The following is a 12,031-nucleotide window of genomic DNA, read 5'->3' on the forward strand; positions in this document are numbered from 1 at the left end:
ATTTAGCAGGGCTACTCTAATGTTAGTGGTGCATACTGTATCTCTTTTTACTTCTGATAAGAGAATAGATAACTTTAGCCTCCTATGTGTTGAGAAAATGGTGAACACCTTGCTGGATAATACCGACAACCTATGGTTTTTATTTTCTGTACTACCAGCCCAGCAAAAGTTTTTTGTACATAAATACAAGGCTTTAATGTTCTTCCAGCCCAGCCCATTGAAGATGTAAGTACCAGTAATATGGTGAACAAATACTGGCAAAAGTCCACATTAAAAGATGTAGGCTGCCAATATCACGTGCAAAAATATGAGGATTAGGCTGCCAATAGTATATCAGTGAGTTTTGGACAAAAGCACATACTGCTTTAGTTTTGTTTTTCCTGTCAACATGATGACACTTCATAATTTCTCTTCATAACACGTTATTCCCAGAGTGCTAGCAAGATTATTTAGTGCGTGATTCCTTTGGTTGAATTCGAGTGAGGTCATGTGTATTTTATTTTCAGTTCTGTACCCCCCATATCTAAGAATATCAAAGATTGTTTAGCGTGTTATTCACTAAGTTGAATTTTAGTGAGGCGATCCTTATATTTTATTTTCAGTTTTATTGCTTTTCCTACTGTGAACTTTAAATATTTTGTCAAAACCATCTGTTTTGCATTAAATGTTGTAAATGTTGATGAATATTAGCTTTCCCACTTCAAATTTCTGTTGGATCAGATGTAGATGTCTATACAGATTCCGGTGCTGCTCCCACTGTCGTGGGTTTGTCATTCAGGACACCTGCCATCAGGTTGCAAATCCGCGTCCCCTGCGTCCCTTGTGGTCCCGACGGGGCAACGACATAGCGGAGAGTACAGAAGAGTGAGATGGTGATGCTCGTGTCCTAGATGGATAAGCTGGTGACTCATGCGCGGGCACTATGGTGGTCCAGGTGCAAAGTTCAACCTCTGTATATGGGTACACATCCTCCTTGCCGAGCCCCAAGTTCAACCTCTGACTGGGTACACATCCTCCTTGCTGAGCTCAATCTCAAGAAGTACCTTTGGTTGCTCTACAACACCAACATCAATGCGTTGGTTTGGCCGTGTTCTTCTGGTGAGTACAATTATTATTGTCGATGATATCAAAACCATTATCCTTTTTTGATTAAACTGACTTTAGTTATTTACCATGGTTCAGTGTATTCTTTTTTATGGACAATTTTTGTTTGTGGTGAGATGGGGAGGTGCAAAGTGAGGATGACTTTGACATGTAAATCTCACGGAATATAACAAAGCATGCTTGCATACTATTATAGCCTACAAATGATATAATAGATGATACTGGTTCTGTTGTGTTATCAGACTTGTTATGGTCCGTAACATTACTGCTTTGATTCTTCTGTGGATCAAGTCATATTATCCATCGACTGGCTGTACCCTTTTGGATATCTTCATACAAGAAACAAAAGCCAAGGCAAAACATTGTCAGTTGTACTGTATTTTGAAGAACATTCTTACTGTTCTGACTGAAAATAGTATATTTTTTTAACCTACTATGAATGCTTTCATATTCTGCTTACACAAACATTGCTTTGACCCACATGTGAGCAGCGCTTTGCTCCGGCTATTCTCCTTGATATTATTTAGTGTTATTTTTATATTGTTTTTAAATGCTTTTGACTACTGCTTTTTTTACATCGTTTGAACTTATGTTCTATGAAACTGTATATTTGTATCTATGCACACCATAAAAATTCTTCCCTACCTATCACTTCCTGTGCTAAAATTGCTTGCATACCACTTGGCTCATCTTTTACAACGACTATTCATTTGATGCTATGGTATGCAACCCCTCGTCCTATAAGGCTTAAATATATATGCTCCTACATCAACATAAAAGTTTTTGGATTTAGGATTCTACACTTCTGTAACTCCCAAAGATGTTGGCCCCATTTTATCTTATGATCATGCATTCTCCGTATGTATGCCAGATAGACTAATTCCTATAAGTAACTAAATGCATTTTATACCCAACTTTATTATCCTCTAAACAATCATTGTTATGATATATGTTTTCAAGATGCTGAAATCATCTTCATTAACATTTCAATGCCCTATTTGTTTGCCCGCCGTTCAGCGGGCAACGCGCGGCAAGCCGCACCTCTATCTAGTCTATGTGAATCGAACTCACGACCTCAGACTAGTCTCCGAGTTTGGCCAACCGGTACACCTACTGGATGCTAGTGATTAACTACAGCACGAATTTATTTAACAACCAACGCAGAAGCGCTACTTATTGTACAGTCCCTCGCTTAGATTTTGATTTATTTGAAAACATTAATGAAAAACATGAATGTATGGAAAAAATGTGAACAAATTTGGAAAGTTGACGAACATGCATAAAAAAGTTGGCCAATGTAAAAAGGGTTCATGTATTCAAATAAGTTCACAAATTCAAAAATAAAAGTTCATGAAATTAAAGAAAAGTGCACTAATTTTTTAAAAACTGTTCACAACAATGAAAAATGACCATGAGTTTGAAAAAAGTTCACGAATTTGAAAACAGTTCACGGATTTGTAAAAATTTCATCGAATTTGAAAAATAGTTCACTGAATTGGAAAAGTTATTTGAATTTAAAAAATCATCAACTTCTCAAAAAAGTTCATCGAGTTTGAAAAATAGTTCACTGAATTGGAAAAAGTTCATCTATTTTTTTAAAAAAATATCAACTTTTCAAACAAGTTCGAGACGGCAACATGACTGAAGGGCTTCGTGGTATGAACACGGAAAAGCCCTAACCAGCGGACTCCTTTGATCAACTCATCCACTTCCTCGGACAGATCCAGATCATCCTCCTCCACCCCATGCAGATGCATCCCTGCAAATTGATCTTCCGGATCCGCTTCTAGTACGTACGAATCCCAGAACTCCTCTCCCAGATCAGCATCCCTCTCTTCAGAGCCCCCTTCTCCCATCTCCTCCATTGCACCAGCCGCATCGGCCTCCACCGACCTGCTGCACTCCCCATTCCCTGTTTCCCCATCTTTCTCTTCTCCCGCTACTGCCTCCTTCTCCTTCCAAATCTCCCCCCTCTCAACTGTTTCTTGTGGTAAGTCAGCCATGCAAACCGAGATCCGCAGGCCTGAAGATATTGTGCTTCCGACCACCGGAGAAATCCAGTCATCGTGAAGGAATTTTGTGGACTCCGGTCGTAGCCGCCGGAGGGTAGGTGGAACCCTAGATCGCCTAGGGGTTTCTCAAGAAATGCAAATATGTACTCCCTTCGTTCCTAAATATAAGTCTTTTTAGAGATTTCACTACAAACTACATATGGATGTATATAGACATATTTTTGAGTGTAGATTCACCCATTTTGCTTCTTATGTAGTCCATAGTGGAATGTCTAAAAAGACCTATATTTAGGAACAAAAGGAGTATTTCCAATTTCTTTTTGTTACAGGGCCGGGATTTTCTTACTTTTGTACAACTTAGAAATATTTTTTTCAAAAAAACCAATTCATGGATTCATAGCGAATGTGTACAAGGTTCCACAAAATTAGTTTTGAATTTGTTCGAAACTTTAAAATAAGATTTTATTTTTATTTTTTTTCAGAAAAAGGGGCACCAAGATGCCCGAGCACTACAACTTCACGTCCTGGGCTCAGAGCCCAAAGCGGCAAGGACTGTGGGCCGACGTGTGCTGAGAAGCAACAGGATTTCGTTGGAAAGACTGGGCCAGGGTCCAGGATGCGGACGCGTCGGATTCCAACGCCGGCCTTATATACAAGGTCGCCCTATGTTTCCCGATCGATCGATCCAGATCTAGAAGGGGGAAACCACCACAGCAGAGAAGAAGAATCAAGCCAGGCGAGCAGAGGAGAGGGAAGACATGGATGTGCGCGAGGGGACGCGGAGGATGAGGGGTGCTTCCATCCCTGCTCCGCTCGAGGGGGATGGCGAGAGCCTGCTGCTGATGTATCTGCCTCAGCCGGCGCCGGCGTCGGCGTCGGCGGCGATGATGCCCACGCCGCCGCCCTCGTTGGAGGACTTCGAAGCTTTAGGAGAAGATGGCAGGCTGTTGTGGCCGTCCAAAGAATTGCTCAGGCAGATGTTGGTGGCCATCGCCCCGGCCGGATCGATTCCGCCCGCTGTCTAATTAATTACGAGTAGCTTTCTTTCTACTCGATCGTCTGCCCATATGTAATAAAATTGTGACCATCGATGAGGGCGACTACTTTGTTTGTATGCACTGTCTTGTTTTAATCGATGATGGACTGCCTACTGTCTAATAAATTGTTGTTTGTTTGGCAAAGCAAATGTAACGCCATGTTTAGTTTGATCCCAATTCCTTGCTTGTTCGTCTGCATATTGATTGCTCTTGGTGCAGATGAACATTTCACCTACAGCTGCTGGGGACTTGATTATAACCGGCTGAGCCGGCAACTTGCCCCTGTCTTATTTGATTGCTTTGCTGCTCTGCATATCCTCATATCTATCTACCTGCACATCAGTGGGTCAGGGCTTCCAAGGACCTGGTGAAAAAGGGGATTCATCAGGATTGGGTGGCAAACACCACTTCGTTTCAACCAGCGCATCTTTATCAGGTTGATGTTTCCCGTGCCTGCTTTATAGTCTCAATAGACTATGATGTGCACTTATATTGGAGGTGTATTTATTTATTTATCTATCTGATATCCGGGGCGAGGCACTCTGTTGGCCATGGACTGGTGGTAGTCCTGTCCAATGAGTTTTTGTTACAAACATTAACACATGGACACCACCGAAAATACCCACGCACTGTCATATAAGACAATTTCACTCTGCTGACAGCACCAACTTGCTACTAGAAACATAACTGCTCATATTACGTCGTTGGCGAAGTATCGGGTGAAAATGGCTTTTCAGTGCAAATCTAGAAATTTCTATTCAACACTGTTGGATCAATGGCGGACGTCCTAGATTAAAGGTGGGACTGCTAACATCTACTTAAATGAAAATTAGCGGATAACCCCCTCTCTCTATTCATCATCATGTCAATAGGGCTTGACCCTTCGTTAATTTCTGGATCAGATCGTCTTCATCGTCATGAGCGCCGCCGCCATGCACCTTCGGCCGGCGCTTACCCGCAGCTGGCCGCGACCTGCCCTCCGCTTGTCCGAATGAGCCTTCCATCGTTAGGGAGTGGCCCTCTGCTGATGGCAACTCTCCCTCTGCTCGTTGCGTCTCTATCCATAAATTCTCTTACAGATAACTGAATTCATAGTTTCATACATCTAAAGATTAGATGTCTTTCACGGTGTGGTTTTTAAATGAATACAACTTCTGAAGTCAGATTGCATAAGCAAGCTTACACGTTTCATCAATAGACAAATGCAACATTCGGATACGATTTCTGAATTCATAGTACAAAGCAAGAATTCTGCTGCAGAATGTGACTATAGAGCTTTGGCTGCCAAATTCATTGAGTCATCGTCGCCTGAGGTATAACCACGGCTGTCAAGCCATCGTGCGGAAGGAAGTCTCGCGGCCACGAAGTCGTATCGTCAGCGGCAGTTGCGTGGTTTCCGAACCACCGTTGTGTGTCGGCGGAGATGTTGTCGCTGAGTCATCGTCCTGTGTGAGCGGAGCTGTGGCCGTCGAGCCACCAGTTCGTTGGGCAGTGTCCAAGACGCCAGTTGTCGTCGCTCGAGGCTTCGAGGCACCGTCGCCGATGTGTGACGGGCAGCCACCCAACCGTCGAGCCACCGTCGCGTGGGGTGAGTTGCGGTCGCGGAATCGCCTCTGCGCGGTGAAAGAGCCTGAGCCAAGGCCGCGTGGGGATAACGCCGCGCCGCCAGAGGGCCGGTCGCGGCCGGCTGAGGGCAGGGGCCATGCGGCTGTGGAAGGTGTAAATGGCGGTGACGCTCAAGACGATGAAGACGATCTGATTCAAGAATTAACGAAGGATCAAGCCGTATTACCTGATGATGAAGAGAGAAAGGGGGTTATCTGCTAATTTCTGTTCAAGTGGATGTTAGCAGTCCCACCTTCAATCCAGGACGTCCGCCAACAATCCAACAGTGTAGGATAGGAATTTTTACATTTTCACTGAAAAGCCATTTTCATGGGATACTTGGCCTACGTCGTTTGGCTGCAGTCATGCTGAAAGGATTCATGTTTGGAGGAACTCTTAGATGCCATCGATGCAGAATAACTCATTCTCTACACCCGGATCGGACGGCCCCCACTTTGGAGCTGTTCGGCTCAACTGACCAAACATGCATACCCACTTTTTGGCCAATGTAATTTCTTCAACTTTTCTTGCGTCGCCTATGACGGTTATTCTTGAATCGTAGGGCAATATTGTGCAGTTGGTTTGCAAAGCAGGTACCATGTAGTTTCTTCAACTTTATATCAAGTATTCTAGTTTGAATCACTAAAGTTCTGAGCTTCCAGGCATATCAGAATTATTTGGGAATTTCCTTGCATTGTCAATTCATTTATTCATGATTAGAAGCTTCAATTTTGAATTTTGTAGTTCAGGCACTCTATTTTTGTATGCACTGTTTTAATCAATATATGATGTCTATTTGTTGTTTTGCAAAGCAAATGTAATGTCATGATTCAGTCTTGTTTCTTGCTTGTTCCTCTGCATATTGATTGCATTTGGTGCAGATGAAGAAGCTCTACACATCCTCGTATCTGTCTACATGTAGATCTATGGGTCCGGGCTTCAAGGACTTGATTGAAACAGGATTCGTCAGGACTCATCAATGCATCTTTACCAGGTTGTTGTTTTTCCTGCATGTTTTCTAGTCAGTAGTAAGTACACTATGATGTGCTCTTACATTGCAGCTTATTTATTTATCTCACTTGGCCGAGGCACTCTGATGGCCATACACTCGTGTGCACTCTTCCAGTGACTAGGGGTTGCGCCTCCTGAGACGAAGTTGTGCGGTGCTATGTTGGCATCCTTGGTAACACATGGACATGGCATTTAATAAGTTGGACTACAAATAAGGAACTAAATAAATGACACTCAAATACAAGGAGATTAGGGCATCTAAAACACAAAGCACTGAAAGGCATGATATAGAATCAGACTGAGGGAGAGAGGCTACACATACTCATGAAGTGAAGAACTCAGCATTCAATTGTGACATGAAGTGCTACACCAAAACAATAAGAGCACAATGACCGGAAATTTAAGGGCTTCAAGCTGAATACTCAAATTGTAAAATCACCAAAAAATGCCACTCAGTTCCGTGGAGAGCTTTGGCTACCAGTTCTTCATGGTGGATTCTGAGACATGCCCTGCAAAGCAACGAGAGGAAGACACTCTTCAACATGTCTCCTAGGAACAGAGACGACGATACATGCAGAGAAGAGCGATGGGGAGCTTGCTGCCAAGTTTAGTCACCAAATTTGCATTATCCATTTTCCGTTTTAAGAGACAATTGAGTCAATAGTCACATTGCTATTGGTGGAGATCAGGCCATAAGAATTTAAGACAAACATATAAACACTAAAGTATATGGGACGTCCTTCAAAATTTCAGTCAACCTTTCATACAAACCCAAGCAAATCGAATAAAGCTCCTTAATCGGGGATGGTGAAAAAATGATGGAAGAGGAGGTGCCGCTGCTTACCTCGCTGATGGTGCCATGGATCTAGAGCTCGGGGGAGAGGGGGTGCCGCTGCTTCCTATCTGCCTTGCCTGATCTCGTCCGCGAGAGGGGGGGCTCCTAATGTTATGCATGTTAGGCTTCTTGAAACTTCCCAATATCCGACACTCAGATTAAGATGGCTGGTTGGGTCCCGATCTTTAGAAATGAAGCTGATTAGGTCTTGATCTTTAGAAATGACCAACTGTCCCTGATCTCAGCTTAGCAAGGCAGAAATAGTTACAACATGAATTTGATAATGACATCTAACATTCATATAAGAGACCTATCTCAATAGCTACACATACACAATAACAACAAGAATATGTGAATGTCAATGAAAGGAAAATCTGAGCATCAAAGATGGCCTAAAGGAGCACAATCGAAATATACGCCAATTGTCCCTCCTTCCATCTATATAGGGCCTAATGTGTTTTTCAAGACCGCCTTTGACTATTGATAAGATTAATAATACATGAGATGTATAATGTGAAAATTATATCATTGGAAGCTCCTTTCACGTACGAATTTGACGGTATATATACTTTGTGTAACTTGCATGTCATATATTATTGCTCTAACATTTGGTCAAAGTTAGCCTTGAAAAACGCATTAGGCCCTATATAGATGGAAGGAGGGAGTATTGGGTTTCACCACTTCCTTTATGAGCACAGGAATCCACTCTACAAACTTAGTTGTTGTACAACACATGCATTCCATAGCCACATCAGTAACCATGCACTTAAATTCACTACTAAAATTCTCTAAGACATGAGCCAGCTTTTAGGAAGCCTAGGCATGGCGCGGACGACTCGGCTTGGAGTTTCCTTCAAAGGGAAGGAATCGAGACGAAGACCATTTTATGGAAGCACCTTTTCTTCTAACATTGGCCGATATCATATCTCCAACGAAATTGAAATCCATGAGGACATAGCCCATCCAACGAAACTTGAAATCCATGAGGACATAGCCCAGTAAACTGTAGTAATAAAATATGATCAACAAACCAAATTAGAAACTATCTCAATGAGCTAGAATGGTCCAAATTTCTGTACAAATGAGGCAAACCATTGAATTCCTTAGGTAATGCTATGAAAATGTCATTTTCTTTACACATATTAAAACTTTGGCATGTACATTTTGACATAATAATTTTGGAAACTTCCAGTTTATATTCAATTTGATGGAGCTGACACTGAAATTTGGCTTCATACAGCTGATGTGCCTTATCTAGTTCTTTTTTAGGGGTCCTTATCTCGTATTTATATGTGTTTTAACTGGCTAATCCTGCCATGCTAAGTGCAAAAACGTCCAGTGCAATCACACAAAGGATTTGGTGAGGCGCATTTGGTAGAAGTGCCAATAACATATTTTTTGCTTGCTACGATGAAATCTTCATAAACGTATGTATAACTACTTTTGAGTTGTAGCCAAGTGTATCTTATGAACATATATAAAACACAATTGTGTCTACCTTGAACACTTGATTCCTGGGCTATGAAGAATCAATCGAGAAATACAAAACCTGGAGGCACCAACTCCGAACATAAGACTGCAACCAGTGGCCCTGTGCATCAACCAAATAAATTAATTAGCTTCCCATGGACACCCAACTCTAAACAACACTCTATGTTTCCATGAAAGGCTTGCTAGGAGTTGCCTTGTGATTGTCAAAATTGAGCAGAATCGGTTAGAAAGAGATTCTTGATGGTTGAAAAACAAAACTACATAATCGAGCATAGTCTATTCAATCGAAGTAGATTGCTTCAGGAACATATAGCCATATAGCATCATACATTCCAAACCAAATTAAGACTTGGATTCTCGTCACCTAGTACGCTCCATTGTCGCCATCTATCAGCAGCACCCCCATATGTGAAGCAGAATAGAAGACATGTTCAGCTGCACTTGCATACTACTGCAGGCGAAGAAGACACAGAATCTAGTTCAACGATGTATCTCACGTAACATTAACTAACTAATCTATCTTCATATGTGAAGCAGAAGAGAAGACATGACTATTTAATCGGCCATGATATAACAGGGCAAGACTCAAATTTTACATGACCATTATATTATTGTTAGTAAGCAAAAATGACACTACTGGTGGTATATACGATGTAATTAATGAACACATCAAACTGAACAAAGTGTAAGTAGAAGCTGAACACACATTTTGACATAACTAAAGCATCTTCAGAATATTCATCTCACAATAATAAATATAGTTATATAGAGGTTAGTAATAAAACTGACCAGGGCAATCAAATTTTCCAGTACAATGAAAACATGGCATTGATTATCCTGGGACGCATCCCTTTATGGTCTGCAGAGGATAAGACATTTGTAAACTTAGAAGGCAAAGTAATATGTAAGCATCAGCGAGAGAATGGGAAATGGCCGTATTTTTCCTGTTCTCATAACCTACCACATCAGCAAATTAGAAACTTTTTTATTTAGTCTTTTAAAATGGAAACCAACACTGATACGTGCAAAGACATTGTTGAACCAATAGTGAAATATGTACGTACACTGTTGATATGGAGCAATAAGTTATAACAAAAATTACAAAATTATAAGAATATGTCAGAATAGCGCATAGTTAGCAAGTAAAAAACAGGAGCCGCAATACCTTTCAAGGTATTTTGATCTGGGAGCATCAAATAAGGGACCTCTATGTTCTCTCAACATGGATCCCAGCCGCTCCTAAAACCTTGAACCAAAAAAAGAACAATAATCCAGCTATCATTATTCCTGAGTGATTCCATGATTAGATTTACTTCTAAGAGAGCAGTCTAATGCATTTATCACATTTGGAAAGCCTAATAAAAACATTAGTTTGAAACCTGACTGTAAACGGCTGTTAGTAACAATTTTCTAACTTTTTACTCGGCTCATAGTCTTCATATATTACGGTGAAATTACATAAGGTACAAACTGTACTCTAAAGAGCGCAGACTAATGCATTCATCACAAGTGGAAACCCTAGCAGATATCGTTTAAAGATTTTCTACTGAGTTTAATATGCAGCCTCACTGTAAATGTTGTTATTAACATTTTCTACTGAGCTCGAAGCCTTCATACAGCAAGGTATGTCGGGGAACTGTCATCACCGCGTGATGAAGCGGGTAGGGAACGAACAATGGCAACCATGCCGCGGGCGGCCCTCTAAACATCTAGGCATCACATGTTAGGCATGAACTCTAATTCTGAGGTTAGCAATGGAGAAAGCTGTAAAGCAACAACTGTATGACTTGCTCTTTGTGCATCATTATTGCTGGATCGATTTTCAGAAAAGCAATCACAAAGACAAAAGGAAAATTAAATCCAGGCCAAATTTATCACTTACAGCAGGTAGACCGTAGACCTCTAAGAACCACTTATAAGATCTTGCCGCATTGTCAGTTAGCTCACCGTCCCAATACCTGTAACAACAACAAGACACATTAGTAATTAGCACTTTATAAGGGAATTACCCCAGCTTTACTGAGTTGATTAAAAATTTACTTGAGAGAACACCTAGCTGATCTATCTTGCAATTTATAGAGACAGAGAGACATGAAAAACTATAACTACATTTTTGGAGTTGATGTCTGAACCCTGAACATGTCAATCCATCCCAATGACCCAAAATCTGTAAACTGTGTGCTCTCCGACGATGCGGGACGCCGTCCTCCAGCGCACCTTCTACAGAAGAGCCTTCGCCCTACATGTGACGCCCGGATAATTAGGCTACAATAATCCCGCGTTAACGATGCCACGTCACCTCGGTTACTGTTGATAAACTCGAGTTAGTTCAAAAACGATTCAAATTAAAATTTAAAATATAGGCAAACAATAAAATTTTCAAATATTAAAACTAAAATGTTTGGGTTGTGTCAAATAAATCGTAAGTAATTATGGTGGAGAAACCAAACTTTGTTATAAAGTTTAAAGGCTCTAAATTAATTAAAAAAAATGGCTAAAAATAAATATTTAAATGCCTTCTAAATTTATAGAAGTGCAAAATATTTCATTTGGGTACCGAACTTTTTGTGACCGTGTCTCATTTTGCCACTCTAAATATGGAGCCAGTTTAATATTTTGTAAAACTATTTTACTAACAAAAATAAAAGAAAACAGTACATGAAAAATATATAAAAGGAAGAGGTATAAACAAAAACAAAACAACAACAAAAAAGGAAGAAAGACCCCCCCCCACGCTGGGCCTCAGCCCAGCTGGCCATCCAACCGGACCGGCCCACCTAACCCCCCCATAAACCCCCACCGACGGAAACCCTAGCCCGGTCCACCCCCACTGCTCCCGCACGATCCCCACTCCTCCCCCACGTCTCTCTCCCCCTCGTCTCGATCTAGATCGGGGCCGCGCCCGATCCCGACGCAGGCGCCCATCCCCGACCGCG

The sequence above is a fragment of the Triticum aestivum genome, chromosome 6B (genome assembly GCF_018294505.1).
Source record: "Triticum aestivum cultivar Chinese Spring chromosome 6B, IWGSC CS RefSeq v2.1, whole genome shotgun sequence".
NCBI lineage: Eukaryota > Viridiplantae > Streptophyta > Magnoliopsida > Poales > Poaceae > Triticum > Triticum aestivum.